At 47.4% G+C, this 16426-nt stretch overlaps 1 pseudogene; it reads right to left on the minus strand.

The window, feature by feature from the left end:
• Positions 1–15565: 15565 nt before the first annotated feature.
• Mrps18c-ps1 (mitochondrial ribosomal protein S18C, pseudogene 1) lies at positions 15566–15985 on the minus strand (annotated as a pseudogene).
• Between the last annotated feature and the right edge of the window lie 441 nt (positions 15986–16426).

The following is a 16426-nucleotide window of genomic DNA, read 5'->3' on the forward strand; positions in this document are numbered from 1 at the left end:
GAGAAGGAGCAGATGATACAGACGGTAGGGGACCTTTTGTTCTAGGGAATGCTGGAGGTCCGTGTTAGGGTCTTCAGCACTAGCTGCCTTCTTTGAGGCCCCTGTCAAGTCTGGAGAGCAGAGGGTTGCTTCCTGGGGAGATAATGTTCTGGGGCAGAAACTCTGACTCTCCAAGGGCATGAAGTATCCATACGGCCACTGAATACATTGTTTCCTGGGGCTCAGGTTGGGCAGGAAGAACTCAAAACACCTTGATTTCCTGGGAAGAACCTCAGTCTGCATTCTTAAACCGAGTGTCACTCCCAGTCCGGAGAACTCCCGAATGTGCCCGGAGTGCCAGGAGGTGTGACTACCGTCTTGCTCCTGGTGGCTGTTGCTACCAGGCCCTGAGGAGTTCTCAGTCCCTTTCTCATCAGGTGCTGCTTGTACCCACCAGGAAGCTCAACCATACATCCCTAGTGTCTAGGACAGAAGAGTTTTGAAAAGGTCTCTAAGGGAACCGGTTTCTTTGACCTAAGGCATGGATTGCTACACTAGAACTAAGTTAAGTATCGTCTCATTCTCTCTTCTTGGCCAACCTTCACCTGATCCTGACTTAGGAAGGTTCCCTGAATCTGCCCCATTCCTGGATAACTGGATTTACTCCCAGTTGCGCTCAGGAGCTGGGACTCTGTGCCGAGACCCCAGTCAGGAAGTCACTTCCGCTCTTCCGTGAATGGGAACTGGCTTGAGTTCTGACCCACTGGTGTCTCCTAAGTGCCAGAGTGCTCACTGCTCCGGTGAGACGCCAATTGTCCCTTCTGCTTTCTCAAGCCTCCATTCTCCCTTTCCCTCCCCCTCTCCCCTTCCTTCTCCCTCTCTGTCCCTTTTCCTCTCCATCTCCCCCTCCCCCTCTCTCCTCCACATCTCTCCCCCATATCTCTCTCCCCTTCTCTCCTTTTCTCTCTTCTCTCTTCCTCTCTTTCTCTCCTTCTCTTTCTTGCTTACTGTTTTTCTCTTCTCCTCTTCTCTCTCTGTATACATGCTTCTTTCTCTTTCTGCAACCCTCTCTGACCCCTACTTTTCCCCAGGGCAACTTCCCAGGCCTTGGTCCCTGGGGCCAGTGAACTCGCCCACCCAAGAGCAGCTTCCCAATAAACCTGCCTTTAATATAACCTAATCTGGCTTGAATTGACTCATTTCACCGGCAGCAGAGAAATATAACCTGTCAGTCATAATCCCCAGATACTCAAGTCCCTGTGGACAGTGGGGTTGTATTTATAGGTTGCCTTTAACATGTCCTCCCATGAACTTAAAACATAGCTAGGTCACTCACGCTAACTGATTAGGTAGTGCGATGCATGCCGGTGCTATGTGGTAATAAACAGCTGCTGAAGTACATTGTTTAGAGGGAAGGGGGAAGAGAGTAATGTCTGTGTATATTTAATAGCCGCTTCTTTCTGAAACAGGGCCTCGCAGTAGTCCTGACTACCCCGGAACTTCCTATGTAGACCAGGCTGGCCCTGAAATCATGAAGATCTATCTGCTTCTGTCTCCCTTACACAGGGATGAAAGGAATGAACCACCATGCCCAGCTTCCTAAATATTAATCTGTGGTTAGTTGACCCGTAGATTCAGAGAACTAGCTGAATAAGATGTTGACCATGTTAAGCATTTCATAGTAGTAGTAGTAGTAGTAGTAGTAGTAGTAGTAGTAATAATAATAATAATAATAATAATAATAATAATAATAGAAGAAGAAGAAGAAGAAGTAGTAGTAGTAGTAGTAGTGAAGGTGGGGCTGGAGAGATGGTTCAACAGTTAAGAGCTATGTGGAAGACAGACAGTGCACACCTTTACTCCCAGCACTCAGGAGACAGAGGCAGGCAGATCTCTGAGTTCCAGGCCAGCCTGATCTACAGAGTGAGTTCCAGGACAGCCAAGGCTTCATAGAAAAACACCATCTCGGGGTTGGGGATTTAGCTCAGTGGTAGAGCGCTTGGACCTGGGTTCAGTCCCCAGCTCCGAAAAAAAGAAAATGAGAAAAGAAAAGAAAAGAAAACACTATCTCAAAAACAAACAAAAACAAACAAAACAGACCTAACCAACAAAAACAAACAAACAAAAGAAAAAGAGAGAAGAAAGAGTTTGGAAGAATAATTTCAGAATTCCTCTTCTGTTTTGCCTCATCACCTCCGTGTGATTTAGTGTTATCTGCGTTTACATGTAGATGGGCAATGATGTATTTCTGAGTCAATGGGAGAATCGTAGAGACACTATGCCCTCCAGTCCCCAATGTTTGCGTGTGACTTTCCTAAGATTAAAGACTTCCCTCTTAGCCAACGACAGAATTACCAAACTTAAGAAACTTAACATTAAAACACCTCTCTAGGTTAGGGGTGTAGCTTGGTGATGAATGGCTGCCCACTATGGTGAAAATCCTGGGTTTGATCCTCAGCATGACCAACAAAGTTCTGTGGAAGACTGTCATGGTGTCTGTTATCTGAAGTCCCAGTTACTCGGGAGGCTGAGGCAGGAGGATCCCTTGAGCTAAAGAATGTGAGATCAGCCTGCAAGGTAACAAGACTCTGTCTCTCTCTTTTTTAAAAAAATATTTATTTTATTTATACGTGTACACTGTAGCTGTCTTCAGACACACCAGAAGAGGGCATCAGATCCCGTTAGGGATGGTTGTGAGCCACCATGTGGTTGCTGGGAATTGAACTCAGGACCTCTGGAAGAGCAGTCAGTGCTCTTAACCACTGAGCTATCTCTCTAGCCCAAGACTCTGTCTTAACATAAAGAAAAAATAAAACATTGCTTTTTGCCTGGTTCATAATTGTGTCATGTCTTCAGAGAATTTCAGAACACCGAGCCTTCCTTTGTCTTTCATGAATGTGACACTTCTTGAAGGTGATAGGCTAGGTGTTTGTAGGCTGCCCCTCTGCTGGAGTCTGGGGGATTTCCTGATGATCTGATGCTGATAAACCTTCCTGCCTGAGTGGCACAGGGTGAGGTGGTATCTTTGTGTATCATTGATGGAGTGCCACCTGTGAGCCTTTAATCAAGGCTTTTGAATTTAGAGCAACCTACATGGGTAGACCTCTGCCCTTAAACAGTAAGTACCTCCCATTGGCACCTGGACTAAAGTTACTTTTCTTCCTTTCAGCACTGGTGTGGTGGCACTCTGTCAATAAACTACACACTCCCAGTCCCCAGACCTGTTTCCTCCCCAGGAAATGCTCCTAAGGAAGGTAAAGAAGCTAGGGATAAGAACTTGCTTTTGTTGTGGGGTTTGGGATTTAGCTCAGTGGTAGAGGGCTTGCCTAGGAAGCGCAAGGCCCTGGGTTCGGTCCCCAGCTCCGAACTTGTTTTTGTTGTTAGGGCACTTTCTTTTCTTCTTTTGGGAGGCAGGGCCCCATTTAGCCCAGGGTAGTCTTGAACTCACAATGCAGCCAAGGCTACCTTTGAACTCATGATCTTCCTTCATTCGCCTTCCAAGTGCTGGAAATACTGGCATGCCATACCACACCCAGTTTTTTATGATGCTGGGGTTCAAGGCAAGGGCTGCTTACTTGCTGGACAAGCCCTTATACTTCTGCCACCGGGGTTGAGTCTTCTGGGACAATCTTTGGTGATTGAAGTGGGTCCCTATTGTGGTTAGACAAAGAATGAGTTATTGTGTGGAGTCTTTCTGTGCTCTATAAAAGAAGTAGTTATCCGCTTGGAACGCTAATGACATTATTCAAATGCAGATAAACAGGCCACAGGCTAATTGTCCTGACCCTTGAGGTGGGACAAGTCACACGTACAGCACAGCACCGGCTTCACACAAGTTACTCTGGCCAGCAAGGTGAACAGTACCTTTAAAGGGAAGGTGAGGGACCCCATCTCCGAGACTTTAGTCTCCTGCTGGCTTCTTACTGCTCCAGAGAAAAGCAAAGACTCCCTTAGTTGGTGACTATTGTCATAGCAACTCACTGTTTGTTTACATCCTACCTTCCCCCAACCAAAAGGTGAACTTGTCAGAATCCACTTGGAATTCAAAGGTCTCTGACGATTTGGGTGACAAGAGCCACTTCAGTAGGTTGGGATGAGAGTCGGGCTGGGTTTGCTTTGTTAAGGCGAATACTGAGTTTGTGATTTTTGTTTGCGTTGAGAGAAAATCTCAGTCTGGTCTGGAACTTTTGGTTCCATTATCTCAGACTTTGCGGTGCTGGGATGACGGCGTTCACTGCAAACGCAGAGCCACAGCTGAGTTCAAATGCACAGACAAGCGGTAGGGGGGGCGGTAGGGGGCCCGTAGGGGGCGGTAGGGGGGCGGTAGGGAGGAGGGCATTTGTCCCAAGGCAGAACGAACGCAGAGAAGGCTCCTTTCGGTGTGTTCACCGGCCCTTGATGGGAAGCATAAAAGCTCCGATGAGCATCTGGGTGTGGGATGTTAAAGAAGGTCCTCGGGGGCAGAGACTTTGTGGACATTGGTTCCGGCCTTTTTCTCTCTTTGTTTCCCTGGGTGGGAAGTGGGCTTGTGAAAATGACCACAGCAAGGACTCCTTGTCCCACAGAATGTTCTCCTTGAAGGAGAACATGCATATATGGAAGGCTTGACCAGAGACATTTTATCCTGCCATCCGCTGTCTGTCAGGAGGACAGCTGAGTGCCAGTGTCACAGACCTCGAACCATCCCACCCTGAAGGATCCTCCCCAGTGCAGAAAGCAGCTTGCCCAGAGATGGGGTCCCAGGCCCACAGGCTGAGGTGCAGCCCCTATGTTATAACTTGGAGCCTGCTCTGTTGATTTAGAACCTCTTTCGTTAAGGGCCCAAATCTGTTTTAATCACAGCTCCGGAATCTAACTGGAATACTCAGACAGTGTCTGCCAAGAGATGGGTTTGGCCATGACAGGAAAACAGGAAAAGGCTTAGAAGTTAATAAAGCCGGGAGAAAACAGCTTTGTGTGAGCAATGAGTCTGCTACCCAGCTGCCTTCAGGCCATAGAATGAGCAAGGCCGCTCCTTGCTTTGCTCATCCCCAGGATTTTTTTTTTCTGGAAATGATCAAGAAGTTTCTGGTGAAATGTTATTAAAATGATTTTTTATTTTTCTGTTTTCCTTCCCTGGTGCGGGGAGTGTGGTCCCTGGTCACTCGGACATCACGAGGATGAGGGCAGCATGCACTATGCCATCACGGAGTATGCGTGCACAGCAGTGTGGGTGCCTCCCAGGATATGCCAGGGAGCAAGACTTTCAGGTTCCTGTTTTAGAGCCACTTGTATTCCAAAGAGATAGATGGTGGGGCCAGAAACAGGTAATCGAAAATGATAATAGAAAGGAACCTTGAAGAAAAGCATCAATGGATGATTTCAACGTTCTTCCGAGTGGTTACAAATCCGGGGGCTCTGCTCTCTAAGGCGGCGCGCTTAAGAGGGGAGAGTGAAGGGCGCCCATCTCAGAGTTTCAGCTAACCTGCGCTCACAGCTGCCTCCCTTTCTCTCTTCTTTTCCTTTGGACTTCGCTATAGAAACACAAAGCCCTTGGCTATGCTTAACCCCAGGGTGGAGCATGGCCCCAGGCATGCAGATCTCATTCAGGGTTACTGTGTGCTGTGGTTTGGAAGTTGTCCCCAAAGGATTCCTGTGCTGAAAACTTAATCTTCTCTATGAGACGTTGAGAGGCTAAGCCTCGGAATTGTGTCCTTCAGAGGTGGGGCCTTTGGAAGGCAGTTCACGAGTGCTTGTCAGGGCAGGGCCCCTTGGTGGAATCCTGGTGATTTTATAACAAGGAGAGCCCGGAACACATTACAGACTCTTGCACACACTCGAGCACACACACACACACACACACACACACACACACACACACACACACACCACATAAACATTTACCACCCAGGTGTGCACACACAGAGAGACATAGACACACACACAGAGGCATGTGCATAACCATGCACACATAAGCACACCCTGTCTTTTTCCAGGTCATATGCCACCTTTGGATTCTGATGTTAAGAAGGCCATCGCCAGTCACTGGTCTTCATTAAACTCTGTTTTCCTAAAGTTTACCTAGGCTGAGGAATTGCCTGTCTTTAGCAAGGGAAAGCAGGCGAACACAGTGTTCGAGCAGCCTCCCTTAAGAAAGCAGCTCAGGGGGCTGGAGAGATGGCTCAGTGGTTAAGAGCATTAACTGTCCTTCCAGAGGTCCTGAGTTCAAGTCCCAACAACCACATGGTGGCTCACAGCCATCTGTAATGAGATCTGGTGCCCTCTTCTGGTGTGTCTGAAGACAGCTACAGTGTACTTATATATAATACATAAATTAATTAATTTTTTTTTAAAAAAGGAAAGCAGCACAGGGCTGGAGAGATGGCTCGGTGGTTAAGAGCATTGACTGCTCTTCCAGAAGTCCTGAGTTCAATTCCCAGTCAACCACACGGTGGCTCACAACCATCTGTAATAGGACCCGATGCCCTCCCTCTTCTGGTGTGTCTGAAGAGAACAGTAGTGCATTGACATATATAAAATGAATAATTCTTTTTAAAAAAGTGCTCAAAGCAGAATAATAACAGTTAATAGTTCTTGAAAGTACCCTTAAGGTGTTTCTTTCTTTCGTAATTTTGAAATTTTAAAATCATAGTTTATTTATCAAGTCACCTTTCTGTCTGTAAGCATGTGCCTTGGCACGCATGTGGAGTCAGAGGCCATGTAGGTTCTGGGGATCCCCAACTCAGACAGTCAGGCTTGGAAACAAGAACCTTCACCTAATGAGCCCTTTTGCTGGCCTGGGGTATGCCATCTGGAAACTCAGAATAGCTCACTAACTCAGTAACATCTTTTAATAAAGAGCAAAAGGTTTCTAATTTATACTACTCACCTTCAACAAAGGACAGGGATGGATCAAATAGGAAGAGGACAGAGAGAGAGAAAACAGAGAACTGGAATGGGGGTGGGGGCAGAGCTCTTGGACGAGCTGGAAACCTAGGACAAATGAAACTCCTAGGAATCTATAAGAGTGACCCTAGTTGGGGTTGGGGATCTAGCTCAGTGGTAGAGCGCTTGCCTAGGAAGCGCAAGGCCCTGGGTTCGGTCCCCAGCTCCTAAAAAAAGAACCAAAAAAAAAAAAAAATCAAAATAATAAAACCAGAAAGGATAGCCTAATTGTCATATGAAATAATCATCTAATGACTTATTATCATATAGTTTCTAATAAATGTGTGTCTTTGATAAGTACAATTCACAGAAGTGAGATAAGATTCCTTTCATTTCAATCTTCTCCCCCGCTCCCCGCCCCGTCTGAGTTCTTGGAACTGAGCCCTGAGCCTGTGTACATTACTCAGCTCGTTAACATTGGCCTGCATCCACAGCCTACAGAACTCTTTAGTTAGCACAGCTCTTCACAAGTTAAAAATGTACAGAAAGAGTGACTTCTCCCTTATCCCACTAATGACTACAAATCTCCCAGCGATGTGTGAATGGGGTGCTGGAGAGACAGCTCATCACATAAGAGCACTGGCTGCTCTTCCTGCAGATCCGGGTTTTGTTTCCAGCACCAACATGGTGGCTCATAACTGTCAGTAGCTCCCGTACCAGAGGATCGGATGCCCTCTACTGGCCACATTTTCAATAAGCTTTTATTTTGATCATTTATTAGTATTATTAATTGTATTTTATTTCTGGTTATGTGCATGTCTGTGTGTGTGTGTGTGTGTGTGTGTGTGTGTGTGTGTCTTTATGTGTGTGTGTGTCTGGGTCACATATGTAATGGTGCCAGAGAGGTCAGAAGACACTGTCCGATCCCCTAAGGCTGGAGCTACAGGTAGTCATGGGCTGACCAAAGTGGGTGCTGGAGTTGAACTTGGTTCTCCTGGGAGAACAACAAGTGCTCTTAACTACTATCCCATCTGTCCAGGCCCTGAACTGTGAATTTACTTAGCTTTTGAGTTAGGGTCTTGTGAAGCTCAGGCTAGCCTCAAACTTACTTTGTAGCAGAGGATAACCCTAAACTCCCAATCCTCTAGTCTCCTGCTCTGGAGTCCCATCTTTTCAGCTACTAAACTTGTGATGAAGGATGCTGTCTGTCTGTCTGTCTGTCTGTCTGCCTGTCTGTCCGTCAGTCCGTCCATCCATCTGTCCACCTTTAAGACGGGGTTTCGCTTAGCCTAGGCGGGCCTCAAGCTCATCATAGAAGGGGATGGATGACCTTGAACTTCTGACCCTTCTGCCTCCTGCGAGATTCCAGCGTGCCCTGCGCCACACTAGTGTCTGTGGTGCTGAGGGTCTGAAGGTTTGGTTTTCGTTCATTGTGCTGTGAATTCTCGGGGACTGAGCTCCAGCTGCTCAGGCTCCTCTCTCTGTGTGCAGCAGGCCTTTCTTCAGCCAAACACGGCGCTTTCTCATTGGCTCCCCTCTGCTGAGCACTTTCCTTTGGTTTACGGAAGCCCTCTTGGCTCTCAGGGCCTTCACAGGCTCCATGGCTACAGATTCTCCTGGAGAGAATCTCGCCCTTAACTTGCACGCATGCTAGCTCCAGGTCTGCCGTGGGGACATTTATGGGGTGTTCCTTTTTGAGCAGTGTGCATTCCCCTGATGTCTAGAGTGTGACCCCCTCATCTCACATATGTGCGGCCATGTTTTCTAACCAGTCTAGAGGACGTGAAGGGGGCCTCCTCTTCCCTTGGTGTCTGTCATTTTGCTGCATCGCTGGCAGACAGCTGTGTCAGCCAAAAAACATCTGTAAGGGTCTCGAAGTGTGCACAGAGTGTATATAACTCTTAGACATTACTTTAAAACGTTTCTAGGCAAAACGGACACCTGAGCTGAGCGGCGGTAGCACACACCTTTAATCCCAGCGCTTGGGAGGCAGACTCCAGTAGATCTCTGAGTTCGAGACCAGCCTGGTCTGCAGAGGGAACTCCAGGTCAGCCAGGGCCACACGGAGAAAACCTGTGTTGAAGAAGCGAAATCAAACAAACAGTACCCTCGAACCCAAAGAATAGTGTGGTGGGTGGGAGCAACTTTGTGAAGCGAGATGGCTTCGCTGAAGTGTCTCTTCGTTGAAGAGAAGACAGACACCTTCCGTTGACTGCTGAGGATGGAAAAGGAAGGAGAGGAAAAGGAGGGAGATGGGCAGGTGGAGGGAAGGGCACGTAGTAAGAAGGTCAATTGGAGAGTTTGATGGTGCACTGGAGGAGAGAGAAGAGTGGACCGCAGGAAGTGGTGGGGAAGCACGGAGCTACAGACACCAACTGTGGGGTTTCTGATGCATGGAAAGGCTTGAAATGGCTTATCTGGATGTCCCCACCTGTGAGTTACAGCGTGGCATCTGAACCTTGGCAGTGCTGATATTCAGGATTCAATTCTTTTCTATGAAGTCATGCTCTGGGCATTATAAGATATTTAGGAACACCCATGGTCTCCATCCACCAGGTGCCAGTGGCACACACCCTTTCTCCCCATGTAATGGTAAAATATGAGATTAAGAATTGCTAAAGGGAGGCAAACCACTGAACTGAGAACAAGACCCCTGTTGGAGGAATTAGAGAAGGGACTGAAAGAGCTGAGGGGGGCTTGCGACCCCATAAGAACAACAATGCCAACCAACCAGAGCTTCCAGGGACTAAACCACTACCCAAAGACTACACATGGACAGACCCAGGGCTCCAACTGCATAGATAGCAGAGAATAACTTTGTTGGGGCACCAGTGGAAGGGGAAGCCCTTGGTCCTGCCATGATTGGTCCCCCAGTGTAGGGGAATGGGGGTGGTGGTGGTAAGGGAGGGTGGATGGGGGGAAACACCCTTATCGGGGAGGGGGAGGGAATAGAGGGCTTATGAACAAGAAACCGGGAAAGGGAATAACATTTGAAATGTAAATAAAGAAATGTATCCAATTAAAAAAAAAGAATTGCTAAAGGGGGCTGGAGAGATGGCTCAGTGGTTAAGAGCACTGACTGCTCTTCCAGAGGTCCTGAGTTCAAACCCCAGCAACCACATGGTGGCTCACAGCCATCTGTAATGGGATCCGATGCCCTCTTCTGGTGTGTCTGAAGACAGCTACAGTGTACTTATATATAATAAATAAATAAATCTTTTTTAAAAAAAAGAGTTCTGAAAGATTACCTTGAGCATAAAACCCTCCTGTTGAGCCTCCTCTTGAAAACCAGTCAGCTAAGTTATCTCCTTTGAGAGGATTAGTTTGGGGGACATAAGATTGCCCAGAGAAAAGACTTGGCACTCAGTGTTTGTCTTTTGAAATGGGCTCCCTAAGTCCTCAGCAGTAAAACACGCTGAGACAATCAAGCCATACTGAGAATATCCTACTGCCTTAGGTATCCCTCCTACTACAGCGATAGCCAAATGGCTAGCTTGAATCGTAGGGATTGTGCTCAGAAAGAATCCATAAGGGACATGGGGTATGTGCTGCTGACTGCTAGGAAGGACGAATGTCTCTGAGACAGAGAAAAGAGATGCTCACAAAGCAGGAGGATGCTTGATTCTGCCCTGCCCACAGCCAGGATGATAGGAAGAAGATGTGTCTCAAGAACTTGGATCTAAGCAGGAGTCCTGCCTGCAGAGGCACCCACCTCCACGGCCTTGCGTGGGGTAACGTGACGTCATTGAAGTTCTCAAGTCTTGCGGCCAGAGCGGCCAGATTCTTTGCCAGCATATACTGTGAGCAGTCTCTAGCTCAGCTCCTAACAGAGTTTTCGTTTTCCTTGGAAATCTTGTGACATAGGCGTTTATTGGTCACTCGTCTCTCGGTGTTCTAGTCTTCCAGACTCCCGTCTGAACAGTCCAACAGGCTGAACTCAGCATGTTCTGTGGCATTTCTAGCCTGCAGCTAGAAACTCTTCCACACTCCCCTTACAAACCAGTCAGCAACAGCCCCATCCCTCAATGCCAACTCCCCTCATTACTTGTGTTCTTGAACACACACACACACACACACACACACACACACACACACACGCACGCACGCACACGTCGACTTAAGGGAGGAAGCATTTATTTTGGATTGTAGTCCCAAAGGATCCAGGGTATCATGGCAGGAAGGCATGTTACCAAGAGCATGGAAAATCTGGGGGTTCAGAGGTTAAGAGCACTTGTTGCTCTTGTCCAGGACCTACGCTGGATCCCCAACACCTACCTGGTGGTAAGCAACTCATTATAAGACCAGGGGATCTGATGCCCCCTTCTCATCTCTGCGGGCAACAAGCAGGCTGAATAAATTAAAATAAAAAAAACATTAAAAAATAAATATAGTAAAAATTCAAAATAAACTTTCAGGGCCTGACTCCACTTCTCTAGGCAGATTCTATCACCTAAAGATTCCCCAGCCTTACCAGACAGTGCCACCAGCTAACAAGCCATTGCTCACACAGGAGGTGTCTTGGGGATATTTCACAGGCAAACCGTCATAGCCAAGGCTCGTGAGCCTCATGCCTCAGCCTCCTGAACGCTGGATTTCTGGTACACACGGCCACACCTGCACTCTCCAGTCTGTTACTAAACACATCCACCATTGCCAAAATTCCATTTTTCTTTTCTAAATGTTTAATACTTTTTACGTGATTATTTATCTATAAATTTTGTGCATATTTTGTGTGTGCAAGCACATAAACATAGTAGTTAGAGAACAGTTCATAGGCATCGGTTCTCCCTTTCTATGTGGATTTGGGGATGGATTCAGGTCATCAGGTTTAGCAGCAAGCTCCTCTACCCATGAGCCATCTCACCAGCCCTCTGAATTTCTGTTTTTGTTTTTGTTTTTTTTTGTTATTGTTGTTGTTGTTGGTGGTGGTGGTGGTGGTTTTTTTTTTTTTTTTTCTCCCATGGCTGCCTGAGCTCTTGTTCTCTTGTTTTAATGACATTTTCTGTAAAGGTGGCATGTTCCATACTTCATATTGCTTTAGTCTCCATGTTGGAAGTCCTGAGATTCTAAAGCTGTGTTTTTACTTCCATGACTCCTGCTGGGATGCTCCTTTCTCTGAATATTTTGGATTCTGTATCCTGAGCTTATGTTGGTTGAGGAGGGTTCTGGAAACTTCTCACCTAGAGGCTTTCTTCTTAGTAGACTTTCCCTGTCTTTCCTAAAGAGACCAACGCCGTCACTCTACCAGGACACTGTCACTGTACCAGGGCACTGACACTGTACCAGGGCACTGACACTGTACCAGGACACTGACACCGTACCAGGACACTGACACTGTACCAGGGCACTGCCACTGTACCAGGACACTGTCACTATACATGGGCACTGACACTGTACCAGGACACTGACACTGTACCAGGACACTGTTACTATACCAGGGCACTGCCACTGTACCAGGACACTGTCACTATACATGGGCACTGACACTGTACCAGGACACTGACACTGTACCAGGACACTGTCACTGTACCAGGACACTGACACTGTACCAGGACACTGTTACTATACCAGGGCACTGACACTGTACCAGGACACTGTCACTGTACCAGGACACTGACACTGTACCAGGACACTGTTACTATACCAGGGCACTGCCACTGTATCAGGACACTGTCACTATACCAGGACACTGACATTGTACCAGGACACTGTTACTATACCAGGGCACTGACACTGTACCAGGACACTGTCACTGTACCAGGACACTGCCACTGTACCAGGACACTGACACTGTACCAGGACACTGTTACTATACCAGGGCACTGCCACTGTACCAGGGCACTGCCACTGTACCAGGACACTGTCACTATACATGGGCACTGTCACTGTACCAGGACACTGTCACTGTATCAGGGCACTGTCACTGTACCAGGACACTGACACTGTACCAGGGCACTGACACTGTACCAGGACACTGTCACTATACATGGGCACTGTCACTGTACCAGGACACTGTCACTGTATCAGGGCACTGTCACTGTACCAGGACACTGTCACTGTATCAGGGCACTGTCACTGTACCAGGACACTGACACTGTACCAGGACACTGTCACTGTATCAGGGCACTGTCACTGTACCAGGGCACTGCCACTGTACCAGGACACTGTCACTGTACCAGGACACTGTCACTGTACCAGGACACACTTGAGCTGCCATCAGGGTCGTGGCTTCAGGGAAGCGCTTCAGCATTCTTTCATGCTGAGAGGAACTTACAGCTTGGCTTAAGGACCCCAGGGTGCTCAGCTCCCTCTGCTGCTGTGCTGTCTGACTGTTTCCAAACGCTGTCCATTCAGTATGCTTCTCCCGTTCTGCACTGACCTTGGGTGTTGTCCTTACTTTCCCCAAGCCTAACAACAGAGAGAGAAACATCGTGGTAATTATCCCAAGACCCAAGAGGTAGGGATTCCTTTCAGGCCAATCCGCCGTATTCCCAGAGGAGGAATGTAGTGCATTTTCACTCTTTGGATTGAATCAAGGAGAAAGTCTAGCCTGGGCCTTGCGCTGGGAATGGAACCTGGGTCCCCATGTGTGCCAGTCAGTACCCTGTCCCTCAACTGCATGCACACACCAGCCCCTGTGTCTGTACTCCCTCTTTCAGGTCTGCCAAGAGTCAAAACTGAACCAGAAATAGAATTCATTCATTTATTTTCTTTCTGACTCTGGGGATGAAACTCATGGCATGGACCCCTTTTGGAAGCTAGGATCCACTGTTTTAAACATAAAACAGGGTTTTAAACATAATCTAAACTCATATAGATTGGGCTAGTCTTTTTTTTTTTTTAAATACTTATTCATTATGTACACATCACACAGCTTTCTGCCTGCACATGTGCCTGCAGGCCAGAAGAAGGCCCCAGATCTCATTACAGATGGTTGTGAGCCACCGTGTGGTTGCTGGGGATTGAACTTGGGACTTCTGTGTAGGATGATGTCATCACGTGGGTGTAGGCAGGTACAAGATAGAACAAGGCCTGTCATTGGATGAGAAGGAAGGATGGGCGGGAGAAGAGTTTTAGAGAGAGGAGGAGACTGGAGGAGGCAAGGGGGAAGCCGCAGAGAGAACCCGGAGGCTGATGTTACGGTTCCACTCTGTGTATTTACAGGTTGTTATATCATTAAGAGATGGATGTGCACAGGGCTTTGTATGTTTAGGTGGGCAATTATATCTTATCAATTGGATCAGAGGTTATTGTGTTGTGTGTTCTTTCATGTGGCGATTTAAGTTTAAGATGTGACACTAAGCCGCCGTGGAATTGGGATGTATATTTCTGGCCTGGTGGCAACTTGCCTTGGAAACTAGATGGATAGAGAGAGATTACTGCCAGGCTGAGAGAGAAGCCTTCGGCAGTGTGATATGGGATGGAGCAGAGCAGGTGAGACCCTTGGCTGATTGAGATAAAGATGTGTACCAGATATCTTGCGGCACTACAGTGCCGGATCTAGTGCGGGATAAAAGTCAGCAACACCCGTGGAAGGGCAAACAGGGCTCTTAACCTCCGAGCCATCTCTCCATTCCCTGGGCTAACCTTGAACTCACAGACATCTACTTGCCTCTTCCTTGAGTGCTGGAGCTAAGGGTGTGCACCATCATGCCCAGCTGTTTTCATCCCCATGTTGTGTGGCTGTCTCTGTGACAGGTCTTACTGGGTTCCCATTTACCACAGGGACATGAGGTGTCCTCCCAAGAGGGATTGATTTGTCCTTGAAAAGTGACCCAGTTTAACGAAACCACTAAATAACAATAGAGGCTGTCACCAAACACTTTGGGGACCATTCAAGAACAAGGGCTAAGAAATACTGGCCAAGTTGCTATCTCTTTAGTGCCTCAGACCTCAGGTCCTCCATGTAAGCGTCTCTCTCCAGCCGGGTCCAGGGCTGCCTTCTTCCCCTGTGTAGCAGGGGAAAGCTCTGGAGCCAACTAATTAGTTATGGTGACGTGGTATGTATGCCTGGTACCCTACCTCACCCCAACACTGAAGCAAACTCCTTGAGGACCAAGACATCCCAAAGCCAGCTGTCCGAAGCACAAACGTCTTATAACTCTTTGTCAATCTGTGATGGTTAAAATTGCCATCTTGATAGGACTGAGAATCACCTAGGGGACACACCTCTCTCTGGGCATGCCTCTAAGGGAGTTTCTAGATTAGGATGAGGTAGGATGACCCCTCCCATGGGCTGAGTGCCATCTTAAGTCAAAAGAAGGAGGTGAGCCAGGAGCCAGCATTCATCTCTCTCTGCTTCCTGACTGTGGAGGCAACGAGCCCAGCTGCCTCAGCTCCTGTCTTCCTGCCTTCCTCACCATGATGGACTGCACCCTCAAACAGTGCCCAAGTGAACGCTTCCTTCCTTAGGTTGCTCTTGTTGAATATTTTGTGATAGCATTGGAAAAAAGTCAACAACGCATATTCTCTTCTTTTATTTTTTATTTTATTTATTTATTTGTTTGTGTATCTTTGGTCATCCTGGGACTCACTCCATAGATCAGGCTGGCCTCCAACTCACAGAGACCATCCTGTTTCTGCCTCCTGAGTGCTGGAATTAAAAACATGTGCCACCAATGCCCTGCTATAATATTTGCTCTTTTAAATTTATTTCTTTTTTATTTTTATTATTTTTTTGACACAACCACTTACAGGTTTATTGGCAGGAACTTTAACAGAATTTATTCTCGGTATCTGATGTTACAAACTTTAGGGTCTTTGAGATATGCAGGATCCTTGTATGTAACTGGCATAAACCCCATTTTCTGAGCTCTCTCAATGGCTTTAGTTATTTCCCTCTGTTTCTTTCCACAAGGACCTGTTATGTGCCTTCCGTAAATGCATCCGGAAAATGGTGAGATAAACTGGGACAAAAGCTGCACATCCGTGTAATCCACACGATTCTCACACAAGACGCTCCTTAGAGGGGTTTTCCACTGGGATTGGCAGGCAGGGCCTCATTGCTGGTCACTTGTTTATACTGTGGAAAACATCTCCACAGCACAGAAATCACATGAGTTCTGCTGTCCGTGAAGCAGCCGGCCGCGGGTGTCAAGTTCTTCCTCCCTGTACCATTGCACAGAGTAACCAGAGCTGCCATGATTCTCCCATATACACTTTTTTTTAAAAAAAACTTTATTTATTATATTAAAGGACATCGTCGCTGTCTTCAGATGCAGGCATCTGAAGATGTCTCCAGAAGAGGGCATCGGATCCCATTACAGAAGGTTGTGAGCCACCATGTGCTTGCTGGGAATTGAACTCAGGACCTCTGGAAGAGCCATGAGTGCTCTAACCACTGAGCCACCTCTCCAGCCAACCCCCCTCACCCCCACCCCCACCCCACTTTTTTTCCCCCAATTTTAATTGTCTTTCTGAAGCCTGGAAAAAGCATCTCAGAGAGTAGCTTCTCTCTGGGACTTTCTACCCTCCAACAGTTTTACTTATTTTGGGTTTTTTTTCCTGACCTCCTTCCCTTCTCTTTTGGGTCAACAGCTACTCTCCAAGTCTTCGATTTCAACAAATATTTACAGAGCATCCT

The sequence above is a fragment of the Rattus norvegicus genome, chromosome 5, assembly GCF_036323735.1.
Source record: "Rattus norvegicus strain BN/NHsdMcwi chromosome 5, GRCr8, whole genome shotgun sequence".
Taxonomy (NCBI): Eukaryota; Metazoa; Chordata; class Mammalia; order Rodentia; family Muridae; genus Rattus; species Rattus norvegicus.